Raw genomic sequence first — 7,415 nt, 5'->3', positions numbered from 1 at the left:
GGGAGCCTGATTCCTCAAGCTCCATTTTTCTTTCTCAAGATTGCTTTGGCTATTTGGGGTCTTTTGTGTTTCCATACAAACTGTAAATTTTTTTGTTCTAGTTATGTGAAAAATGTTATTGGTAGTTTGATAGGGATTGCATTGAACCTGTAGATTGCTTTGGGTAGTATACTCATTTTTGCAGTATTGATTCTTCCAATCTAGGAGCATAGTATATCTCTCCATCTGTTTATGTCATCTTTGATTTCTTTCATCAGTGTTTTATAGTTTTCTTAGTACAGGTCTTTTGCCTCCTTAGGTAGGTTTATTCCTAGGTATTTTATTTTTTTGTTGCTATGGTAAATGGGATTGTTTCCTTAATTTATCTTTCTGATCTTTCATTGTTAGTGTATAGGAATGCAAGAGATTTCTGTGCATTAATATTATATCCTGCAAACTTCCCAAATTCTTTGATTAGTTCTAGTAGTTTTCTGGTGGCATCTTTAGGATTTTCTATGTATAGTATCATGTCATCTGCAGTCAGTGACAGTTTTATTTCTTTTTCAATTTGTATTCCTTTTATTTCTTTTTCTTCTCTGATTGCTGTGTCTAGGACTTCCAATACTACATTGAATAATAGTAGTGGGAGTTGACATCCTTGTCTTTTTCCTGATCTTAGTGGAAATGCTTTCAGCTTTTCACCATTGAGAATGATGTTTGTTGTGGGTTTGTCATATAAGACTTTTATTATTTTGAGGTAAGTTCCCTCTATGCCCACTTCTGGAGAGTTTTTATCATAAATGGGTTTTGCATTTTGTCAAAAGTTTTTCTGCATCTATTGAGATGATCATATGGTTTTTGTTCTTTAATTTGTTGCAAATCAAAACCACAATGAGGTATCACCTCACACCAGTCAGAATGGCCATCATAAAAAATCTACAAACAATAAATGCTGGAGAGGGTGTGGAGAAAACGGAACCCTCTGGCACTGTTAGTGGGAATGTAAATTGATACAGCCACTATGGAGAACAGTATGGAGGTTCCTTGAAAAACTAAAAATAGAACTACCCTAAAACCCAGCAATCCCACTACTGGGCATGTACCCTGAGCAAAACATAATTCAAAAAGAGTCATGTACCACAATGTTCATTGCAGCTCTATTTACAATAGCCAGGACATGGAAGCAACCTAAGTGTCCATCAACAGATGAATGGATAAAGAAGATGTGGCATATATATACAATGGAATATTACTCAGCCATAAAAAGGAATGAGATTGAGTTATTTTTAGTGAGGTGGATGGACCTAGAATCTGTCATACGGAGTGAAGTAAGTCAGAAAGAGAAAAACAAATAACATATGCTAACGTATATATATGGAATTACAAAAGCAGTACTGAAGAACCTAGTGGCAGGGCAGGAATAAAGATGCAGACATAGAGAGTGGACTTGAGGTCATGGGAGGAAAGGGAAGCTGGGATGAAGTGACAGAGTAGCACTGACGTATATACACTACCAAATGTAAAATAGATAGCTAGTGGGAAGTTGCTGCATAGCACAGGGAGATCAGCTCGGTGCTTTGTGATGACCTAGAGGGATGGGATAGGAAGGGTGAGAAGGAGGGTCAAGAGGGAGGGGATATGGGGATATATGTATACATATAGCTATTCACTTTGTTATACAGCAGAAACTAACACGACATTGTAAAGCAATTATACTCCAGTAAAGATCTGAAAATATATATATATGTTTATCCCAATCAAAAAAAAAAAAAAAAGTTGGTGTAAGTCAAGGTCTCTGTTTCCAGAAAAATAAATATTAGTTTTTCAAAATTCCAGCTTCTAAAAATATTTGCTAATCCATTAATAAGATAACAAAAACATGAAATGATGGGCTGTATAAATAGAAAAATATATAATATAAAGATTGGCAGGTTGGCATCTTTTTATATATTTGTGGTTAACATCTATGTAGAGCTTACTATATGCTATACAAATATTAATTCATTTGATCTTGGTACCAATACTATGAAGGAGTTATTGTTTTCATTTTATAGATGTGGAAACTGAAGCACAGAGAGGTTAAGTAATTTGCCCAAGGTTGCTCACCAAGTTCATGGCAAACCTTTAAGCTGAAACTATACAGAAAAAGGAAAAATGCCCTTTTCCTTTTTATATGGGAAAAGGTCATTATACAAACACACAAAAAAAGTCTATTTCATGGTCATATAGTAAAATAACCTTAATTTATATTAAAAAGCTTCATTATCATCTTGCCATTGTCTTTGGTATAATTTAAATAGCACTGAATTAAAGATTCTGAATTAAAATTCAGGTCCACTATCTGGCAAGTACTGCATGTGTTATTTAGGACAAATTATCCAATTCAGGACTGATTTTCTCATCTTTATAACGTTCCTTGATTATCTTTAATTCTATACAGTAAGATTGTTAATTGCCTAAAGGAAGATGCTGGCTTTTAAGAAGACATTGATAAATATAGCACGTATTTATGAAATATATATGTGCAATTGTAATGTTTGCTATAATGGTGTACAATTTTAGGGATCAAAAGAGGTAAATATTTTATTTAAAAACATGTCTTAATATATGTTTCTACTTATGAAGTGCAAAACTTCTCATGTGACTCAAGACAGTGGGTCCCATGTATAAACAGCCTACATGAGCCTTTTTCCTTCGGTGTGCTTCTCTTGTTTTCATCTACTAGTAGAAATATATTTTTATTGCCTCTTGTTCCTGCCATGAGACCAATTTTTAAAATGAAATTTATAGACTACAGTGAAAATAAATGACCTAAGGATATATTTTTGCCTCTTGTTTTCAGGGGGAAAATGACATTTTTAAAGATTTTTATCTTTGAACACTTTTTAATTTCATGCAATCTGTTCAAGTTTTTGTCACTGTACAACTTCTATCCTAGAATTTTGTGATTCTATTTGTATGTTTACTTTGCCTTGAAAACTTAGGAATTTTCTGCCCATATTTATCAACAAAACATTCAAGTACAGGTTTTACTGTTAAAAGATAACATTCCTACTGACTTCATCTGCTCTTTTCTTATTTTCAAATAGTTATTATTTTATGTTATATTTTTCTAAAGGCCACTTCATTTATTTGTTGAATAAATGGATATATAAGTGCATAATAATAAAATGAAACATAACTTAAGAAATAGTATCAGAGTACACTTAGAAGTTTAAAAAACTTTATTTTCTAGTTTATTCTTCTCTTTACCTCCTTCCTGATAATAGTGAAGATCCATCAAAACTCTTAATGGTGTTCTACAATAAAAACTTTGAACTGTTTTTTTTTGTTTTTTTCTGAATAATATCTTCACATGCTGAGTCCAAATACTTCCATTCTTAACTTTAAAGTGGTTTTTGTTTTGTTTTGTTTGGCCGTGTGGCTTGCGGGATCTTAGATCCCTGAACAGGGATCAACCCCACACCCCTGGCAGTGGAAGTGCAGACTCTTAACCACTGGACCACCAGCAAAGTCCCTGGTTTTGTTTTGTTTTTGTTTTTTTTTTTTTTGAATGTCTGGGAAATAACTACCACATTTTGTACATAATTTGGCTATTCATAGATTTATATTTCCTTACCATGGGGAAAGTTTCCTCTTGTTAATTCTTTTATTATTTTATCACCTCTGTTCTCTGTGTTTCCTTTTCTGGAGCTACTGATAGACAAAACTTGTATTTATTCTCTACTTCTCTGAACTTTGTTTACCTAAGACTTTTAATCTTCTTGTCCTTTACAGACCATTAAATTGTCCTATGTTCTACTTATTTAGAAAAAAAAATCGAATTCATAATTTCTCTTTGATTTCAGTTTGCAACAATAAGAGGAGATTATATATATATATATACAAATGTAACATATATATACATATACATGTGTACCCTGACTGATACACATACCTACATGAATGATTTAATATATTAAATGTACATTTTTCTAACACAATGAACATAGCAGAATGTAACCACTGAAATTTTTTTAAATGTGCAAGTTCTTCAATGATAAATCTATCCATTTCTAACATTCTGCAAAAATATGCTTATGTGGCTCAGGTAAGTTTTTCTCAATATTTCAGTAATGGTATAATATTTTGCCTGACAGTTTATTGAAAGGTGTCGAAACACAGTTTTCAAATTATGTAGGAAACAGTTTCTTAATTATCTAGATTCTTTTTATTTGGCCCAAAGAAAGATCTATTTCTTGTGTCTCTTTTGAGTGTTACCAAATGCAGAACGTATAGAATATAAGATGATTCAATAGTTGAACATGTCCTCCTATGAAAAGAAGAAACCAATTAATTTAAGAAAACGTTTATACATAAGTATATTGTCAGATGGCTTTCAATATTATGGCATAGCTTTTAAAAATATCCATCTATTTTGATTTTTCATTTCAGAGGATCATTGTTTTTTAAAATATTTCTTTGCTTTTCCTTTTACATGTAATTGTTTTTCCTGATCAATTATCATTCATTGTCTTCTCTAAGAGTGAACTTTTGTCTTCTGGAAACAAACAAAAGTGAGAATTTGGAATTAACATAATTTCAGGTATTAAATTTCTTCATTCTGGAAATGAAAGTAAAAAGCTGTAATTTTAGGATGTTTTAGTACTTGAAAATAAGATGCTTTCACCTGATTAAAGAAATTTCTCACTTGTCTTTGGCTTTCTTAGATGATTATATGACTGATACAAAATAATGTTTTAATTACTAACAGAACTAGACATTTGTTACTATAAATGTAATGAGTAAACAGCTAATCAGGTTGGAAGTAGGCTATGTGTGTCATTATCTGCATTATTCATATTTGAGTTGAAACAAATTGGATAATCTTGAAGAACCCTTAAGATTGTTTTTACTTGTTTCCCTTAAATCTATAAAAAATTCCAAACAAAGCATTTAGCCTTCTGTATCTTTCTTCTCTATACTATTCTCCAACATCTTGTCTATCTGTTCAGAACAAAAAGGCAGCAACAAGTTAAAAGGACTAACAGATTAAAATAGGAAGAAAAAAGTATACACATATACACACACATACACAGATGTGTACACACACACACACACCAAACAGAAAAAAGGATAAAAAGTCTATAATAACATAAATAGCTGTCAACTGCAGTCCCCTCCAAAATCACTATGACAACCCCTCCAAAATCATGTTCTTTTGTTCAGAGGTTTTTGTGGGGTTTTTTTCTTCATTAATTCATTCAACATATTCATTCCAGGAACAAAAGAAATAAAATTGTCACTGTTTGCAGATGACTGGGTGCTATACATAGAAAATCCTACAGATGCTACCAGGAAACTACTAGAGCTCATCAATGAATTCTGTAAAGTTGCTGGATACAAAATTAATTCACAGAAATCTATTTCATTTCTATACACTTACAATGAAATATCAGAAAGAGAAATTAAGGAAACAATCCCCTTTACCATTGTATCAAAAATAATAAAATTCATAGAAATAAACCTTCCTAAGGAGGCAAAAGACCTCTACTCTGAAAACTATAAAATGCTGATGAAAGAAATTGAAGACAACACAAACAGATGGAGAGATATATTGCGTTCTTGGTTGGAAGAATTAATATTGTTAAAATGACCATGATACCCACAGCTATCTACAGATTCAATGCAATCCATATCAAATTACCTATGACATTTTTCACAGAACTAGAACAAATATCTTCTAAATATGTATGGAAACAAAAAAGACCCCAATTAACCAAAACAATCTTGAGAAAGAAGAACAAAGCTGAAGGAATCAGGGTCTCTGCCTTCAGACTATACTACAAAGCTATGGTAATCAAAACAGTATGATACTGGTACAAAAACAGACATATAGATGAATGGAATAGGGTAGAAAGCCAAGAGGTAAACCCATGAACTTATGGTCAATTAATCTATGACAAAGGAGGCAAGACTATACAATGGAGAAAGACAGTCTCTTTAATAGGTGGTCCTGGGAAAACTGGAGAGCTACATGTAAAAGAATGAAATTAGAACATTCTCTAACACCATACACAAAAATGAACTCAAAATGGATAAAATATGTAAATGTAAGACTGGATACTCTAAAACTCCTAGAGGAATACCTAGGCAGAATACTCTTTGACATAAATAGCAGCAATATTTTTTTGGATTAATAGAGTAATGAAAATAAAAACAAAAATAAACATGGAACCTAATTAAACTTAAAAGCTTTTGCACAGCAGTGGAAACCATAAACAAAATGAAAAGACAATCTACAGAATGGGAGAAAATATTTGCAAATGCAACTGACAAGGGATTGATTTCCAACATATTCAAACAGCTCATACAGCTTAATATCAGAAGAGCAAACAACACAATCAAAAAGTGGGCAGAAGACCTAAATAGACTTTTCTTCAAAGAAGACAAACAGATGGACAACAGGCATATAAAAAGATGCTCAATATTGCTAATTATTAGAGAAACAGAAATCAAAACTAGAATGAGGTGCCACATAACACCAGTCAGAATGGCCATCATTTACAAGTTTACAAATAATAAGTGCTGGAGAGGGTGTGGAGAAAAAGGAATCCTCCTACACTGTTGGGAATGTGAATTGGTGGAGCCACTATGAAGAACAGTATGCAGTTTCCTTACAAAACTAAAAACAGAGCTACCATATGATCCTGCAATCCTACTCCTGGGCATATATCTGGAGAAAACTCTAATTCAAAAAGATACATACACCCAATGTTCATAGCACCACTAGTTACAATAGCCAAGACATGGAAGCCACCTAAGCATCTATCTATCTATCTATACACAAAGGAATATTACTCAGCCATAAAAAAGAATAAAATATTGTCATTTACAGCAACATGGATGGACCTAGGGATTATCATCCTAAGTGAAATAAGTCAGAGAAAGACAAATATATGATATCACTTACATGTGGAATCTAAAATAAATGATACAAATGAAATTATTTACAAAACAGAAATAGACTCACAGACATAGAAAACAAACATATGGTTACCAAACGGGATAGTGGGGGAGGGGAGAGAGAGAAATTACAAGTTTGGTATTAACATACTCACACTACTATATATAAAATAAACAAGGACCTACTGTAGAGCACAGGGAACTATATTCAATACCTTGTAATAACCTATAATGGACAGTAATCTGAAAAAATGTATATATAACTGAATCACTTTGCTGTACACCTGAAACTAACACAACATTGTAAATTAACTATACTTCAATAAAAAATGGTTAAAAAATATTCATCCCACAAATATCAGTCATACACCTAATATATGCTAGGCATTGTTAGGATTTCACAGTGTTAGGTGAAATTTCATAGGTGTTAGGATTTCACAATGAAGACAGTTGAAAATATTTGCCATCCTAGAAACTGGAAGTTATAGCTT

This window comes from Kogia breviceps, chromosome 6 (assembly GCF_026419965.1).
Source record: "Kogia breviceps isolate mKogBre1 chromosome 6, mKogBre1 haplotype 1, whole genome shotgun sequence".
NCBI lineage: Eukaryota > Metazoa > Chordata > Mammalia > Artiodactyla > Physeteridae > Kogia > Kogia breviceps.
The sequence above is the reverse complement of the archived record's forward strand: the minus strand, read 5'-3'. Positions refer to the sequence as shown.